The sequence below is a fragment of the Mustela lutreola genome, chromosome 5, assembly GCF_030435805.1.
Source record: "Mustela lutreola isolate mMusLut2 chromosome 5, mMusLut2.pri, whole genome shotgun sequence".
In the NCBI taxonomy this organism is placed as follows: Eukaryota; Metazoa; Chordata; class Mammalia; order Carnivora; family Mustelidae; genus Mustela; species Mustela lutreola.
Window position 1 is genome coordinate 106,112,660 of NC_081294.1, and position 19,512 is coordinate 106,132,171.

General features: G+C 41.9%; 1 long non-coding RNA gene across 1 annotated transcript; it reads right to left on the reverse strand.

The window, feature by feature from the left end:
* Positions 1–7,107: 7,107 nt before the first annotated feature.
* Positions 7,108–17,525, reverse strand: LOC131832396 (uncharacterized). Its single transcript, XR_009354036.1, has 3 exons — positions 16,247–17,525; positions 8,533–8,728; positions 7,108–7,320 (listed from the first exon to the last, which is right to left on the reverse strand). It is a non-coding gene; the product is annotated as an uncharacterized LOC131832396 (long non-coding RNA).
* Positions 17,526–19,512: the final 1,987 nt, after the last annotated feature.

The window sequence follows — 19,512 nt, forward strand, 5'->3', positions numbered from 1 at the left end:
CTTCATTTTGTTTGTTTAAAATAGCACTCGTGGTAGATATTGTCACTTCATTTCAAAGAGAAGGAGCACAGCAAGTTGTGAATTTGCTCTAACATGATGAACAGGCTTCAGAGACTCTTCTACCCCTGTACTTCGGCCTCTTCCTGACTGCTATTTATAATGAAGTAGTTTAACGGTTGCCGAATTTATGCTAATAAAAGCCTTATACATGTTGTCTGTGTAGCTATCCACATAGTTTGGCAGTGTTGACTTTCAAAATTTGGAAGGTCTTTAAATGCCTTTCATTTTAGCAAGCCATCTGTGACTATTTAAATTTGAGATTATTGGCTCTACACTTAAGCATGGGACTAGCTTAACCGGAACGCAGCGATACCCTTATCCAGTGCTGACTTGATACAGCTCCCAACATGCAAGAGGCATACATTTAAGGGCAGATCCCAGGTGCTGCTCAGTCCCCAAGTAAGAGCACCACCAGTTCCATCTCTCCTTGTGCAGTTCAAGTCACTTTTGCTCCCTGAGAGAACAGAATTTTTGTTTCTGACTTTTTATTACTGGGGCTATCTAGTTCTTACGTAAGAATGTTCACAGCCTGGTATTAAATGATTTCTTCCTTCCTTCCTTCCCTCCCTTCCTCCTTCCTTCCCCAAGCCATAATTTATAAAATGATGGGCTGAACACAGTGGGATTTGATTCTTTGCCAGTTCCAGGATTCTGTATTAAGAAGTGAGACAGTTCTCCCAAGGGAGAAGTTAATTCCATGTATTCCTTCTGCAAATAAATCTGAAACTAGCCAGAGGCTTTGATTACTGAATAGTTTTTCTACGAGAATATAGAGAATGGATTTAATAAGAGGAGATCTAGCCAAACTGGCACAGTATCTTCTCTGAATTAAACTTATGTCCATTAATACATCTCTCAACACAGTACTTGAGAAGAATCCTAGTACCTGGTGCATCCCTTATGAAGTCGGGTGTGGTTGGCTTAGGATAGCCTCCCTGGATAATCTCTCTGTTGGATTAGCCATCTTTACTAAGTCAGGTAAAAAACAAAAATATCTTCTGGATATCTAGGCCTGATAGAATTCCTCAGTCCTTCCATTTGTCATTCATGCTGGCCTTGCTAAATTCCATAAACTGGGTCAAAACCTCATCCAGGATGGATTCAACCTGAATTCTTTGCTACAGGGAGCTGTTTGGGAGACGTTTAGAATTCTTTGATGCAGAAATACAAACATTCCAGGGCACCTGAGTGGCTCAGTGGGTTAAAGCCTCTGCCTTTGGCTCAGGTCATGATCCTGGGGTCCTGGGATTGAGCCCCGCATCGGGCTCTCCGCTCGGCGAGGAGCCTGTTTCCTCCTCTCTCTCTGCTTGCCTCTCTGACTACTTGTGATCTCTGTCAAATAAATAAATAATTAAAAAAAATTTTTTTAAATACCAACATTCCAGCACATTCTGACAGCTATTGATAGTGAAGTTTGATCTTCTTTCCGAAACACACTGTCCCTCTGCCAAGTTACTACATTTGTACCCTTTCTCTAGAGACCCTACAACTTAGTTGCTCATCAGAAACTTTGTTCCTTACTGTTAGCATTTTCTCCAGATCTCTCTCCACTAATAATCATACCCATTCACAAGATCCTCTTGCTAACCAGTTGTGTGCTCTCTAAATTCCATCCACTGAGTGTTAATTTGGAAAGCATATGGGCAAACACGACCCTCCCTGTGTGTCAACATCCTTAGAACACTGCAAATAGGGGAATAAGAAAGTTACGATATAAGAGGATTTATAGAATCTGATGGAACCTTCACGATTCTACAAATGTTACTAATCATTTGAGGCACAGAAAAAAATAAAGGGTTTGGGTAGTAAATTGTCCACGGCATCTACTATGTTTGCAGCTTTGGCTTAACCCCTCCATCATTCCCCACAGCAACTTCAACTTCACTCTTAACCCTGTAAGGTCCAAGTGCTCAGCTTTAATATTAGACTGTCTTGAAAAGAGCTCGTTCTAGGCTATAACTAGACCCTAGTCTCCTGTATTGAGATGTGGTAGAGAAACTCAGTAAAAAATGTCAAGAAGTTTAAAAACAAAGTATCCAAGACAACAAGATGTAAATTCAAATAAAGTCAGTTACAGACTGTAGTTATGGTTAGTCACAGGGCTCACAGGCAGTGTCGATGGAGGAAATTTGTTCCCTACTACGCAGTTTTTGCAAGAGGAGTCATAGGAACATCTATACCCACACAATATGCCTACAGTTACCTGTTTCACTTCCAGTGATGTCTCCAAGCTGCACAAGTTGGGGGAGAAGCAGAGGGAGAAAGAATCCTCAAGCCGACTTCCCACTGAGCACAGCGCTCAACGCAGGGCTTGATCCCAGGACCCCGAGATCATGACCTGAGCTGAAATCAAGAGACAGACATTCAACTGAGTGAGCCATCCAGGCACCCCATCAACAACTTATTTCTTTTTAGATGCTTCTAGAGCAACAACATTCCCAGTAACGGGCCAATTCCCCCTGATCTGGAGGCCCTTTATGTAAGAGTAATACTAAATAATGCTTTAACAAAAAATAAGTAAATATATAAATAAATGCTTTAATCAAGTCATTGCAAGTCTATGAATATGGATTTTGAAGAAAAGCCTTAGCAGCAATTAAGTCCACTGGCCAATTTCTGTTGGAACAGTTTACTACCAGAAACAGTTATCCCCAAGGGCGCTTGAATACCTTCCATCAATAGACATTTTGTGTATGTAATCAATGATGAAAGACTAGCAAACTAAGAAACCTTATGTTTTTGTAACCCTTTTTTAATGGAAAGGATGGAGTCTGGCAGGAATCAATCATATAGTTACTCCTAAAACTTCTTAGGAAAGACTCAGAATAATAAAACTTATCTCTACATTTTTTTTAATTTTGTGTATGTGGTACACTTAAGCCAGAAGAATAAATAAGCACCATTAAGTGACTTAGGAGAAGACTAAGATGACAAGAAGAAACTTACTGTAGCAAACGTGGGCATATTATTAAATAACCTGTAGCGAACGTGGACATATTGTTAAATAATCTTATACAAAATTACATTTTAAAAAAGCCATACTATGTTTCCATGGTGGAAGTAGTCCAGTTGGCGACAACATCTAAACATGTTGTAGGCCAGAATCATGTTTTTCATGCTTAAAGACCAAAACCTGTGGGATTTTGGAGTAAAATTGCAAGTGTCTAGTAGTTCAGATCTGCTTAAAATTATTAGGTCTTCCATGTAGGCTAATTTGTGACCTACCTCTTTTCAGAAATAGGGTGGCCTACCTGGCAAGTATACAGGTCAATTGCACAGTTTTTGAAACTGTTAACTCTATTGCCTCTTCTGTTAGAACTTCCAAGGTTCATCATAAAGTACAACCAGAAGTTTACTGGGTCCCAGCACTTGCTGAAAAGTTTTCTAACGTCAACTATAAGTTTTTGTGATGTTCTCTAAGCTCTGGTAGGACATTATGTTGAATCATCAGAAGGCAACACCTAGACACAGTACCTCACCAACTCCAGCAATGCCTTCGCTACATTAGCTACAAGCTATGATGACTTCATACTTAGGCTTTCCTGGATGTAGAAATAAATACCTATTTCTAAAAATTTCTGGACTTTCTCCATAACTCTCTTCCTGGTTAGTCTCACTCTTCCATGGATTCTAAATGATGTGTTACGATGATTCCCAGATGGGTTTGTTTTTTTTTTTTTTTTTTTCCTGGCCTGTTCCTCTTTTCAGAACTCTAGATCTGTATGTATTCAACTGCCTGATGGTCTCTTCATTTGGATGCCCCATGCATATCTCAAACATAACATGTCCAAAATGGTGCCCTGGACCCAGCCCATCAAAACCCAGATTTGCTCATCTTCCACAATCATCCTGTTCTGCAATTAGGAACCTCCAGATTCTCCTTGCTGCCTTTCTCCCCCCTCACCATCCACATCGAGTTCGTCGACAAGTCCTATGAAGCCTAGCTTCACTTTGTATCTGGATCCTTCCTTTGCTTTCTCTGTCCCTTACTACCCTTATCTCTTTAGTAGACAATCTTCAGCTCTCACCTAGATTACTGCACTGGCCTCCTAACTGATCCTTCCATGACATACTTGTCTCTTTTCAACTTACTCCCCACCCACAAAGTGATGAGATCACATCTCTCTCCTGTACAGAACCTTCCAGTTGCTTTCCATTGCACTTAGAATGAAATCTCAAGTCCTCTTACGGTCTGCCTACAAAGTTGGATGTGGTTTGACCCTTCCTACCAGCCCATGGCTTACTGAGCTCTAGCCACATGTATAATCTTTTAGGACCTATGTGAACTGTCCTCTTCCTAGAATTGTTCTCCCTCTCTTTTTTAGTATGACCAACTTATCTGTGTCCTCAAAGTTCTTAATGTTGAAGTCCTAACCCTCAGAATGTGGAGATAGGGTCTTTACAGCAATAGTCAAGTTAAAGTAAGGTCATTAGAGTGGGCCCTAATCCACTATGACTAGTATCTTTATAAGTGGGATAATTTAGACACAAATGTGCATAGAGGGAAGATAATGTGGAGAGACATACAGTAAAGATGGTCATCGGCAAGGTGATGAGAGAGGCTTGGACAGATGCTTCAATGTCCTCAGAAGGAACCAATCCCGCTGATGCCTTGATTTTGGACTTCTAGCATCCAGAGACTATGAGACAATAAATTTCTTTTGGTGAAGCCCCCTTGTCAGTAGTACTTTGTTACAGCAGTTCTAGGAAACGAATACATCGTCCTTCAGGTTTGCACTGGGGTGTTATCTCCTCATGAGGACTTCTCCCCCTTTCTTGAGTAGCTCCCACCTTATCCTCTATCAGAGTCGTGCTGATCAGATAATTCAGCACTTCCCCCTGTATCTGCAAGCACTCTTGCGGTTAGAAGAGCTCCGTAACCAGTTCTGACCAATGAAATGGAAGAAGCAGTAACAAGCATCACTTTCAGACTGACGCAGTGAAAAGTTCATAAAAATTCCTCCAATAGTTCTCTCTCCTAGTGGCAAACGAAGAAGTCTCATACACTACAAGGCCATGGAGCCACCTCTTGAGACTGTGAAGACAAGGATTCCCTCTGTCACCACTTCCTTTCACCACTGTATCAGAGGTACTAACACTGCAGTTAGGCAGGAGAAAGAAAAGGTGAAGGATGGAAAGAACGATAAAATGACATTGTTTGGCAGGTATGATGGTTATGTATGTAGAAAATCCAAAAATACCTATTGAACGAAGAGAGCTTTAGTAAGAATTGCTTGATAATATCCAGTATTTTAGTATCAACAGAATTTCTCTATACTAGTATCAAACAGGTAAAAATTAAATTTATAAAAGCTATCATTGTTTAAGAACGGAGAAGTCAAGGAAAAGCATGCAGTAGAAAACTGGGCGTGAGCCTTGAGTAGGCGGTTAGTTCATAGAAGAGATTCAAATGGCTGATCCTGCACACAAAAGATGGTCTACCTCAATAGCAATAAGAACACTACACCAAAGTAAGATACCAATGCACGCTCAAGAATGGTTAGCCATTTGAAAAACTGACCGTTTCCCATGTTCTCAAGAATTTAGAAAAGAACTTCCAGACAGTACTAGGGGTAGTATACCAGTTGTACAACTCTCTTGGAAGCTTGCCAGGCATCATTTACAAAAGTTGGATCTGTGCTCACCCTGTGACACGTGGCTAGAATATGCACTGTTCAGTCAGGAGACCTACACACGGATACTTAGAGCAACATTCTCTGTCATAGCCAACAACCAGAATAACCCAAATGTCCCTCTATAGATGAATGGACAGACTGTGGTATATTCCTCAAATGTGGTACTGGCACACAGGAAAGTGCTGGAGAACAGAAAAACTAATACAGCTATGCAAATCAGTTTGCATGAATCTCACGGACAAAGTTGAGCCACAAAAGACAAAAAGAATAATACATGATTCCAGTCATATTAAGTTTTAAAATGGGCAAAACTAAACTATAGTGTTCAGGGTATTTAGGTAATAAAACTAAAAAAAAAAAAAAAAAAAAAAAAAAAACCCCAAGTGATGATTGCCATAAAAATGATGTTAATGGTCATGTTTGTGTTCTCTGAGGCTCTGAAGCTTCTATTTCCTGACAAGGGTGTGGTTAGGTGGGGCTTATATTTATGTATTTTTCTGAGTTAAATTTCACAATAAAGTTTTTTTGTTTTTTTTTTTTTAATGCTAAAATAGGGGATGCCTGGGTGGCTCAGTGGGTTAAGCCTCTGCCTTATGCTCAGGTCATGATCTCAGGGTCCTGGGATCAAGCCCAACGTGGGGCTCTCTATTCAGCAGGGAGTCCACTTGTCCCTCTCCAAGTCCCTTTGCCTCTGCCTCCCACTTGTATTTTCTCTCTCTCAAATAGATAAATAAAATCTTTAAAAAATAAAACCGCTAATGTAGAGTTCTTTTATTAGAATTCTAGAAATTGCTTTTAGAATTCAGTTGCCAAAAACTTTTCTCTGCAAAATAATTTGCATGCTTGCTCTACAAAACAATGAGAACCATATAATCTAACATTTCACTTTTTTTCATTAGTTGCCAGGAAATCAGAGCAAATTTAGTGCTCCAGTGGAAAAAACAACTCATCTCAAACTTCTGGTCTACACCATTCTCTGCTCCTTTTAATTTGCTTTGTGTGTCTGTATGTCTTTGTGTCTGTGTATGTGTGAAACTCTCCTTGGTGTTTTAATATTGTGAGTTTCTTCTTGAGGAATTTGATGGGAAGAGTTTTAAAATGTTCATTAAATAAAAAGATGTTGCAGCATAGCATGGCATAGTGTTTAACAGCAAGGACTTGAGACATCTGATAGAGCTGTGTGGATTTGGACAAATTACTTCTCTGTGCTTCAATTTGTTCATCTGTAAAATGGAGACAATGTCTACTTCTACGGTTGTTACATGGATGAAATAGAAGAGTGCCTGGCACATATGTAAATGTGAGCTATTATTATTCTCCCGAAAGATGATGCCAAAATTTCTCAGAAAGAACCACAAAGATTAGAGTAATTTAGAAGCAAGAACATCAGAGATTAGAATAGATTGCTCCTGGACAACCTGAAAGGCAGTGATGATCATATGTATTTCCTTCATTAATAATTAGAACATAATTTCATTCACACATCAAAATGAAGATGCAATAGGTAACATTTATATTAACAATGAAAAAATACCTTACCTTCATGTTTACTTTTTTGTAGAAAGAATTGGGCACAAGTGAAAAACAGGATTTCTATTTTCTGACGTTCTGCAGAAATGCAATCCTAAAGAGTCAAAATATCCAAAAATATGAAGAATCCAACAAAGAACTTTCAGTTAAATATGATGGATTGAAACGTGCTTTTATTGCTACTCCCTCCTAAATCCCCAACATGGAGGTAAAGGAATAAAGAGCAAAAGAGGAGAAAGTTATGGACAAGAAATGTCAGTGTCTGCAAGATGCACAGGAAGTAATGATTTAACAGTGGAGGGAGCTGGCCTGCGAGTCTGCGGCGAGTACTGACAAGTGTGCCAAGTGCTGAGGGGCCTGGCCTCTGGAGGCACTGTGTTCCCTGCGAGGAGGGGATGAGGTATAAGGGTGCAAAGGAGAGGGGTGAGAAGTCTCCCAACAGAAACAACAGATCCCCCAACTCCCTGGCCCACCCTTTCCCACTCCAAGACACAAGACATTCATTCTCTGGGATAAACAAGCCAGAGAAGATACGGACTCTAAGAGCAGGTACAAGAGGAGGCCAAGGGGAATGGTGAACACTGTAGGGTTAAGTTACAATCTGTCTTCACAGCCCCAAGACCACGGGCTGTTTTTTCCTGCCTGATTCAGAGATGGGCCTGGGCTGGCATCTACACCTCTCAGAGGACTCTGAAAGATCCCTCTCTGGAGAAACTAAATGGCTGTAGAGAAAAGACCATGCCATGTTGGTATCACATGTGGGGAAGAGTGGAGAGTTACCAAATGACAAAGCTGGCCTCCCAGCCCAATCAATGCATCCCAAAGCCACCAGCCAGCCAGCCTCTTTCCATTCATCGTCCTCAGAGCCCCCAGGGTTTCACTATAAGATGTGAACAGGCTGCTTAGAATCACAATGAAGTCTCTACACAATGAAGACCAAAAAACCAAAAAAACTAAAGAAGATAATTCTTGGAAAACAGACAAGAGATTAGGAGGAAATTTTACTTCTAATGGGAAAAAAGAAAGTGAAGTACTGCATCTATAAAACAAGAATGTATCACAATAAAAATATTGAGAGCAGCAAATGACACTTAGAAACAAAAAGCATGACAGCTGACATTACCAATCCAATGCAAGGTTTACAGGGTAGAGGCTAGGAACACTTTGAGTCAAAGAAAAGGCTAAGGAGACGAGCAATAGAAAATATAATTAGAGGATTAATTCGGCTAATCTAATATCTCATTGATGCTGGGAGAAGAAAAGTAGAGAGGAGCAAATTATTTAAAAAACAATTCAAGAAACTTACTCCTTCGTTTACTACAATTTGAGCTGGGTTTTCTTTCATGTGCAAGAGAAGGATTCTCAGACGGTCCCCTGAGGAGTGTGTCAGCCCAGATGAGGACTCCGAAATACTCCTGGCATGGGTGACATGGAGGGTACTGGTGAGCACAGAGAGAGCAATTCTGGTGAAGCCCGTGGGGCTGAAGCTGGAGTGGAGAAGTCTGAAGGGCAAACGGAAAGTTAGGAAGTGGAGCTAATTCGTGAGTACACAATTTTTTCAGTTTCTCAGTGGAAAAGAAGAAATCAATAGCTCTGAGGATTAAAGGTGAACATCTTTAAAGGTAAGAGACCCTGGGGGTGCCTGGGAGGCTCAGTCAGTTGGGCCTCTGACTCTTGGTTTTGATTCAGGTCATGATCTCAGGGTTGTGAGTTTGAGCCCCGGTGTGAAGCATGCTTGAGACTCTCTCTCTCCCTCTACCCCTCCCCCTGTCAGAAAGAGAGAGTAAAAGAAAAAAAGAAAGGCGGGGCGTGCCTGGGTGGCTCAGTGGGTTAAAGCCTCTGCCTTCGGCTCAGGTCATGATCCCAAGGTCCCGGGATCGAGTTCCATGTCGGGCTCTCTGCTCAGCAGGGAGCCTGCCCCTTTCTCTCTCTCTGCCTGCTTCTCTGCCTACTTGTGATCTGTCTATGAAATAAACAAATAAAAATCTATAAAAAAAAAAGAAAAAGAGAAAGGTACAGATATACTAGAGCATGCTGGTACGCTAATTTAAAAAACAGTGAATAAATAGGGCTCCCCAGTGGCTCAGTTGGTTAAGTATCTCTCGATCACAGCTCAAGTTGTGATCTCAGGGTCCTGAGTTAAAGTCCTGTGTTGGGCCTTATGCTGGGTGTGGAGATGACTTTAGGAAGAAAAAAAAAAAAAAAAAAAAAGAGGTTAAAAACTAGTAAATAAAAAATAAAAGTGACTTGAACAAGCAGTCCTACCCCTGCCCTTAGGTAAGCAAAAGACTACCTTTCTAACTAATAAGTAAAGAGAAAATGGAGGAGAAAGTAAATTATCCAGTTCAGGTGCCCCAAATACCTTTGACCTCAATGATGGGAATGATTTCAAATCAAAGGATTAGAGGAAGTGAGGCAGAGAATATTCCTTCAAGGACTCACCTCAATTCTGCACAGTTACTTAATGCATGCAAAAAACGCAATAGATCTATTCTGGTCATTACTGAGTTTTCTAGAAAATGCTTCCATTCTCCCACAGTGTTTTCAGTGATTTCTTGCATCACTCTTACATTGATGTGCATAGGACACATTTAAGGTAAGGTCAGTTACTTTCATTATCCACCTGCTCAACAAGTCATTTTGTCATCTAGCAGGATTTACTCGTGCTGATGATAGGCCCGTGTGGACGTGCAGGTGTCTGCAACGTGAGTTTGCGAAGATCAAGTCTCTGCCGGGGCAGTGCTCAGGGGTGGGAGGTGTTGGACCCCGGCGTGGCTCATCCACGCTGCCCACCACATCTGAGACACACCAGGTTTTTGCTGCAGTCACAACACAGCATGACTACCCAGCAAGACAGGGTGGCCCGGCAAATAATACCGTTGGGCAGGGCAGGCCTCACGGCCGTCGACAACCCTGGGAAGTGTACAGTGTAGTCATCTGGAGGCCCCTCAGGGAGGCTGGGAATGCCGATGCAGCAGCTCCCACTTAAGGGCATTCTCTCTAGCGACCTGAAGTCTTCTTCCTGCAGTTTCTATCCTAGCCATTCTGCCACTTCTATTCTGGGGAATCTGTGTGAAGAACAAAACATGTCACCAGCACAGCAAGCGACCCAAAGGGCAAGGGCACTGCCAGGATCGCACCGGGACTCTCAGCCACCCATTCCCCACTGCTGTCCAGGCACTGGCGCGTAGGATACAAGAGGAGAAGGCTGGGGATGCTCAGGCCTGGGCCTGCCAAACTGGAGTATCCAACTAGAGCCGTGCCGGACTGCTCGTGGAGCTTCCAGAAAGGTCTAATCGACTCCCTCCCACCCAGACTGCTTCAGTGAAGAATCTGATTCAACTTCAAGGATCTTTAGAGGAAAAAGTGAAACAAGATGAAACCAGAGAGGGACAAGCCTTAAAAGTCTCTTAATCTTAGGAAACAAACTGAGGGCTGCTGGAGGGGAGGGTGTGGGGGGATGGGGTGACTAGGCGAAGCACACTGGGGAGGGCATGTGTTGTAGTGAGCACTGGGTGTTATATAAGGCTGACGAATCACAGACCTGTACCCCTGAAACAAATAATATTTTATATGTTAACTAAAAAGAATCTAAAAATTAATTAAAATCAATTTAATTACCTTCCAAAAAAAAAAAAAATCTGCTGTTGTGATGAATGTTCTCTCTGTATAAAATATCGGCTATTTCAATAGCCATCAAGGGAAAATATATGAAGAGTAAAAGGGCAATAATGACCAAGACTCATTTCCTAGTCACAGACAATGTTCCTACCCAAGTAACAATTTTATTTTACTTTTATAAATGCAAATAAGAATGGAAATTTAACACGGTCATTTCCACCATGGAACAGGCTTTTGTCATTGCTGCCAAGTTCTGCAATAATCATAAATGCCTCTCATTCATTCCCAAGCGGAGGTCTGAGCCTCACATTTCCTCACATTAGGTCAGAACCAACATTCTGCCGCCTTTCTTTCAGCCACAATCCAACCATTTTACAGCTTTCATTTTTTAAAACAGTGCAGCAAGCTACGTGCTTGGGTTTAGGACCTCGCTTTTGACTGCCAGAGATCTCAAGCTGCACTTTCTCAGCGAGTCATGAGCCGGCATAATACAAAGCCAAGAGAACTTGGAAGACAGTGACTGTTAGCCCTGCTCTAGCTGTGTTAGCTTGTAGCCGTCACTTACCTTCTCTGGACCAAATTTCCTCCTCCAGGAAGTCAGTCGGGACAATCTCTGAGGTTCTTCATGCATCTCACATCCTGTGATTCTATTAGTAGAGCAACTAAAATAGGTTGCTCCCAGTGGCCTATAAAGGAAGAATGTGGCCTAGAGCTTTCTAGTTTCAAAAAAAGTAGAATGGAATCTCCCCACATGGACACACACCACTTTAGGCAGAGGGAGGGAAAGCTGGTCTTAAGATGCCTGACATGCTAAAAAGTACTGCTTTTAGCAGTATAGGAGACTGCTGGCCACCAGGCCCTTGCCTTTGTCTACTGAGCTAGCTTCTCTCAGGAATCCACAAAAAGCTGGAGAAACAGAGCTGAGCAAGTCTCAGCCAGCCTAGGACCCTGCTCAGTCCCCAAGGCAGTCCTTTTTATGGGGCTTACCTGAAACCAGAAGATAAAAATTTTCCCTACAAATTCATATCTGCTGCCCAGAAATTAAAGGATTTTCCAGAATGTTTTAAGATTTGTTTTAGCCCTTTTTTTGTATCATAGCTGCACAAAACGTATCTGTTGCCCATTATGTATTTTCTTCAAGCCTCAAGAGCTTACAAAGGATTTTCCCTCGCACCTGTGAGAAATGATTTACACAGAAGTTCCGTCCATTTAAAGTGTACAAGTGGATGAATGTTGGCATTTGCATGTACCCATGAAACTAATATCACAGTCAAAACATAACATATCCTTCACCACCAAAAGAGCCCCTGTACCCTTCCACAATCCGCCGACAACAACTGAAATGCTTTTTGTCACTGCAATAGTTTGCATTCTCTAGAATTTTACGTAAATGAAATCATACACCACTACCCTTATGTCTGGCTTCTTTCATTCAGCATAATGAGGTTCATTCATGTCGCACATATCAGTAGCTTGTTCCTCTTTATTGCTAAGTAGTCATTGACTGTATGGATATACTATATCTGGTTCATTTGTTCATCTGTTAATAGGCATTTAGGTTATTTCCAGTTTGGGGCTATTGTGAGTAAATATTCATGTGCAAGTTCAGCAAAGGAAGTTATCAACAACATGAAAAGGGAACCTACTGAATGAGAGAAGGTATTTGCAAATTACATATCTGATGAAGGATTAATAACCCCCCAAATATCAAGAACTTATACAACTCAGCGCCAAAAAAAACCCCCAAATAATTCAATTAAAAAAGGGCAAAGGACCCGAAAAGACATTTTTCTAGAGAAGATCTATAGATGCCTAACAGGCACATGAAAAAAACACTCAACATCAGTGATTATCAGGGAGATCCAAATGAAAAGCACAAGAAGGTACCACTTCACACTTGTCAGAATGGATAAAATAAAAAAACAAGAAACAGTAAGTGGTGGCAAGGACGAGGAGAAAAAGAGCCCCTGGGCGCTCCTGGTGAGAATGTAAGTTGGTGTAGCCACGATGGAAAATAGTACAGAGGCTCCTCAAGAAATTAAAAATAGAAATACCATGTGATCCAGCAAGTCCATTATGAAGTATTCATGCAAAGAACACAACACGAATTTGAAAAGCTATATAGACCCTATGATTATTTCAACATTATTTACAGACCAAGATATGGAAGGGACCCAAGTGCCCACTGATAGATGAACGGATAAAGAGGATATGGCATGTATGTACACACACACACACACACACACACACACACACTAGAACATTATGCAACCATAACAAAAGATGAGCTCTTGCCATTTACAACAACGTGGATGGAACTAGAAGGTATTATGCTAAGTGAAATAAGTCAGAGAAAGATAAATACCCTATGATTTCACTTAAATGTGCATTCTAAAAAACAAATGAGGGGCACCTGCAATGAGCACTCAGTTAAGCCTCTGCCTTCAGCTCAAGTCATGATCTCAGGGTTTTTGGATCGAGCCCTGCATCGGGCTCTCTGCTCAGCGGGGAGACTCCTCCCCAGCCCCGCCCCGCCCCACCCCACTCTCTGCCTGCCTGCTTGTGATCTCTCTCTCTCTCTGTCAAATAAATAAATAAAATCTTAAAAACAATAACAACAACAACAAATGAACAAAAAGCAGAAGCAAATCCATGGTTGCCAGAGAGGAGGGGTTGGGGGATGGGCAAAATAGACGAGGAGAAGTGGGGGATACAGACTTCCAGTTACGGACTGAGTCATAGGGATAAATGGCACAGCACAGGGAATATGACAGGCGGTAGATAACTTGTGGTGAGCAAAGCATTAATGTATAAACTTGTAGAATCACTGTGTTGTACACCTGAAACTAAGGTAACTGTGTTAAGTGTACTTCAATAAAAAAAAGTGAATAATATTAGCATAAACAGGATTCATGTGTAAGTCTGGGTATGGGTATGTTTTTATTTCTCTTGGGTCAATAGCTAGATGAATGGCTGGAACATAATATAGGTGTATGTTTAAAGAAAGTTCACAACATCTTGAGACAAAATTGGGATTGTCAGGTACACCTTGGTCCTCAGATGAGAGTTTCTTTAGAGACATTAATTCTTTTTTAAAAATTTTATTGAAATTTTAGTTAACATACAGTGCAGTGTTGGTTTCTGGAATGGAATTCAGTGATTCATCACATACAACACCCAGCAAATGCTAGAGGCACTGATTCTTAACCTAGTCTTTCTTCTTCTTTTTTCTTTTTTTTTTTTAAAGACTTTATTTGAGAGAGAGACTGAACACAAGTGCGGGTAGAGGCAAAGGGAGAGGGAGAAGCAGGTTCCCGGCTAAGCCAAAACCCTGACACAGGACTAGATCTCAGGACTCTGAGATCATGACCTGAGCTGAAGGCAGATGGTTAACGACTGAGCCATCCACGCGCCCCAACCCAGTCTTTCTCTTAATGTATTGGATATTCTAGAGGTGGAGGAATAGTTTGGAGCAAGTTATAGATCATTTCCCTCATTTGCAGAGGAGGAACTTGGGCCCCGGGGAGATAAAGAGTCTAGCCAGAAACAGAGCTGTGAGGCATGGTATCGGTTTTGGCAGGTCACGAGTGTCGAGAACAGCGCATGGCAAACACCAAGTGCACAGGGCTCTTCACAGAAGGAAATGTCAAGAAAAGCTGCACAGCTCTCGGGGCTGGCTCACACAGTTATACTTACTGACTCAATTAGAAGTGATCTAGTCATCATTTACACTGGATGACATATTTTCTCTACCTAAAATCTAGTGGGGGGCAAATAGTGTTTAGCATAAGCTTCTGACAAAACCCCTGAGGTGGGGCGCCTGGGTGGCTTGGTCGGTTAAGTGTCTGGCTTCGGCTCAGGTCATGATCCTGGAGTCTGGCGATTGAGCCTCCAGTGGGCTCCCTGCTCAGGGGAGAGAGAGTTTGCTTCTCCCTCTGCCTCAACCTGCCGCACCCCCAATAGTTCTATCTTTCTTTTGTTCACTCTCAGATAAATAAAATCTTTAAAAAAAAAAAAAAGAGAGAGAGAGAGACCCAGCGAGAGAGGGAACACAAGCAGGGCGAGTGGGAGAGGGAGAAGCAGCCTTCCTGCCGAGCAGGGAGCCTGATGTGAGGCTCGAACCCAGGACCCTGGGATTATGGCCTGAGCCAAAGGCAGACACTTAATGAAGGAGCCACCCAGGGACCCCTCAGATAAATAAAATCTTAAAACAAAACAAACCTCGAAATTCCCTGGGACTTAACAGACACATGCAGATACTTCTCCTGGGACTAACACTGGCCACTCTAAGGGCCAGTCTCTTTGGAGAAAGCAGCACTGTGCGCACGATCTCCCACCTTTGCCAAATGCAAAACTACTAACAATGAACTTTGCTTGAATTCATTCATGAATCTAGTGTGGAAATACATGTTTCCTTTCCCTTAATTAATTTTAATAATTAATTATTTATTTTTTATAAACATATATTTTTATCCCCAGAGATACAGGTCTGTGAATCGCCAGGTTTACACACTTCACAGCACTCACCATAGCACATACCCTCCCCAATGTCCATCACCCCACCCCCCTTCTCCCGACCCCCCTCCCCCCAGCAACCCTCAGTTTGTTTTGTGAGATTAAGAGTCACTTATGGTTTGTCTCCCTCCCAATCCCATCTTGTTTCACTGATTCTTCTCCTACCCACTTAAGCCCCCATGTTGCATCACCACTTCCTCATATCAGGGAGATCATATGATAGTTGTCTTTCTCCACTTGACCTTTTTCATTCTTTTTTGCAATAAAAGTAGAATAAAATCATGAATTGACCACATCTCTTTCTTAATCTAAAACATAAGCTCAACAAAATTCTAATTTAAAAAAACCAATTCATGTTTGCTTCTTATTGTCAATACTGTTATGTGTGATTCTTAGAATTATTTTTATAAAATCATCTCTAGCAGTAACAGCTCATATTCTTCTGGGTGGGACACTACTAAATGCAGGACATTTTAAGCGTTGCTGTCAGGTAGGTCAGAAATTGCATATTTAAAGGAAAAATGTCACTAGGAAGAACTTGACCATAACCCATCAATAAATAAAATTATTCCTATTCCTCTCAGAAAAGACAACTTGAGAATTTGGTGTACAGAGAGAATATATTGGTCAAGTGTTTCTTGGTGTGACTGTTTTTCACAAAGTGAAAAGAATTGGAATGAAATTTCAAAATTCTTTGAACCAAATAATGAGGAAGAAACAAAAGATTATGGCCAATGTTATCTTTACCACATTTACAATTTTGTCAGTTTTCTCAAAGGAAGCCTAGGCTCTTCAGAGAAAACAAAAGCCCCACCATTATTGTTGTTGGTTTTACAGCTTGAAGATTAAGGGGAATTTCCGAAGCAGTTCTGGGGTTTTCCTACCTGCTCCACGCGGCAGGCACGTTCTTAAGGAAGCCACACGCGTTCTGGCCTTGAAGTTATACTGCCAGCTCCCAGCCTGCAACAAAAAATGGTCTCAGTCCTGAGACAGGAGGGACCTGAAATCTTCATTTGTGAAATCTGAGGACCCCAGCAAAGCCGAAGTGGAAGGGAGTTCTTTACAGGAGAGTGTGTATGGGGAAGGCTAAGAAGGTTCTCTAGGTGGAGGAGTGGAGGTGTGTCGTCGTCATTATCACTAACGAGCCCCTCTTTACTTGACCCAATTCCAACAAATCCTGGGACTCCTTCCAGAGACAGGAATGGAAGTATCAAGTACTTTCATTCCTGCCAAGCACTTTCAGCTTCCAGAACCCCAGGATCTGTTTGTTGTTGTTGTTGTTGTTTTGTTTTGTTTTTCAGAGTCTGATTTTCTAAAACCTCTCCCTGGGGTTCCTGAGTCCACCTTGGCACAGTGGGGGATTGTCCATGATTACACACAATCCTCCTGCTCGTATCTCCCCCATTATGTGTGAAGTAGGCATCTCAGAAACTAGAGATGTGACCATTGCATGGACTCGAGCTTTTTTCCCCCAATCCCAAAAGTTATAGCAGTCTTGAGACCGGATAATAAGCCAGGCGACAGAAAGGAATGAATGAATCATGGTCTTCAGCAACAGCCCTGTGGCTCCAACCTTGTTACAGACTCTTAAGTGAGTAGTCAACTCTATTTTTTCCATGGTATTTCTGTCTCTCATGTTGAGGTTGGCCTTCCAAAATACGCCTCTTAGAGAAAAACAGGAGCTAAGCTCATTGGACTTCAAACTGGATTCTATCTCTTTTTTTCTTTTACTTCTTTTCTTTTTTTTAAAAGATCTTATTTGTTTATTTGACAGACAGAGATCACAAGTAAGCAGAGAGGCAGGCAGAGAGAGAGAGAGAGGAGGAAGTAGGTCGCCGCTGAGCAGAGAGCCTGATGCGAGGCTCGATCCCAGGACCCTGAGACCATGACCCGAGCCGAAAGCAGAGGCTTTAACCCACTGAGCCACCCAGGTGCCCCTGGATTCTATCTTTTATTAGTTACATGGCATTGGGCGACCACCGGTTTCCTGAAGTCTCTGGGAGCTTATCCACTTTTTTCTAGGGCTGTTGTAAGAACCAACAGTGGGCTTCATACATACTCTCTGGTTAATAAAAGTTCCTGTGATCCTCCCCTGTAGCTATTGCTCTTTCAAGTAGAATGAAATCAACTGGGAAATCAACTAAAACTAGAATTATAGGGGCACCTGGGTGGCTCAGTCATTAAGTGTCTGCCTTCGGCTCAGGTCATGATCCCAGGGTCCTGGGATCGAGGCCCGCCTCAGGCTCCCTGCTTGGTGGGGAGCCTGCTTCCCCCTCTCTCACTCCCCCTGCGTGTGTTCCCTTTCTTGCTGTGTTCTCTCTTTGTCAAATAAATAAATAAAATCTTAAAAAAAAAAAACAAAAACGAATTAGAATTATAGGTTTGAGACATTTTGGTTTGATGAACAAATCATCAGACATGTGGAGAGTTTGGATGTCTATCTATCTATCTATCTATCTATCTATCCAGAATCAATCAATCTATCTATCTATCTGGAATCCAAGCTAGTATTTAGCAGGCATGGGCTGAAGACCAAGGCCACAAGAAGTCCTGCAATGAAAGCTTTGTTTAAGGGACAGTTTCATCCAACTTTCAAATCAAGTGGCCCAGGGCCATCTAAATCGGGAGAATTAAAGCAATGGTGACTGGTAACTCCTTTCTAACCTGGTGAAAGTGGATCTGTGATTAGTTCTGTAGCTGGGTGAGGAAAGGAAGATCACATGGTATGTGCTTCACTCTCTGAAGGAGGCCGCATCCGGCCCAGGAGGCAATCGCTGGCAGAGCTCTTGGGGGATATTTTTGTTCTGAATAAAACGCCATTAGGTAGTGCACTCTCCCTTGGAGGGAAGCCTTGTGTCTTTCTGGCTGGTGATGGTAAAAGTAGGTCTTGGCATCTAAAGACGCGATAGTCCCAAACATGGGGCTAGTGAAATCATGTCCCAAGTCATGAACCAAGCACAGTATAGGGGAACACATTATTTATTTTTGTTGAATTCTTTCCCATGATACTTCAACAGTCAGAGCAAGAAGCTTGGTGTCAGCTGTCACAAGAGATTTGGATAAGGCTAATTTTATACTAATGACTTAAAAGATTATTGGCCACATTTCTTTTTTTTTTTTTTTTAAGATTTTATTTATTTATTTGACAGAGAGAAATCACAAGTAGATGGAGAGGCAGGCAGAGAGAAAGAGAGGGAAGCAGGCTCCCTGCTGAGCAGAGAGCCCGATGCGGGACTCGATCCCAGGACCCTGAGATCATGACCTGAGCCGAAGGCAGCGGCTTAACCCACTGAGCCACCCAGGCGCCCCTATTGGCCACATTTCTAACCAACATGACCATGATAGGCAAGCAGAGCTAAGAGATGAAAAAGAGGAAACTTGCTAATGTCACTTCCCTGGGGTTACCTGGTCACCTTAAATGCCCTATATCATCAAGCCATCAAATGTTTCATTTTTGCTGCTGTTGTTGATATATGGGTTGACTACAGAGGTGTGGAGTGGGGGAGGCTTCTCTGAATTATTCATCAGAGTAAGCTTTGTAACTAAAATGATGACAGCACTTACTTCCACAACCAATGGCCAGCCTTAGAGATGCAGGTTAAAAAAAAATGTAAAATGATGACATATCCTTTATTTTTTTAGTTAGCTATTCTGTTTCTTGCCAATCTCACAAAAAAGCTGAGGTAATATATTATAAAAGTATGGGTGCTATCAGACTAGTACAAGACCAAACTACTGATCAAAAATTAGGAATAGGAGGGGCACCTGAATGGCTCAGTCCTTAAGTGTCTGCCTTCGACTTATGTCATGATTCCAGATCCTGGGACTGAACCCCACTTCAGGCTCCCTGTTTGGCAGGGAGTCTGTTTCTCCCTCTCCCTCTGCTCCTGCTCTCTCTCTGTTTCAAATAAATACATGAAATGTTCTAAAAAAATCAGGAGAGGAAAAAATCAACAAGGACCAAAAGGAAGGAAAACATCTAGAATTCTAAGAACTCTTAGCTGAGAAACATGATAGCGATTAAACCTAAAATCTGCTCCTGAGCTTCCTAGCTGCCAGAATGATAAGAGAATGATGGATTTATGTAGTTGTTATTGCCCAGAAATAAGCAGCATAGATCTGAAGAAACAAATTTATTTAGTCTTAATCT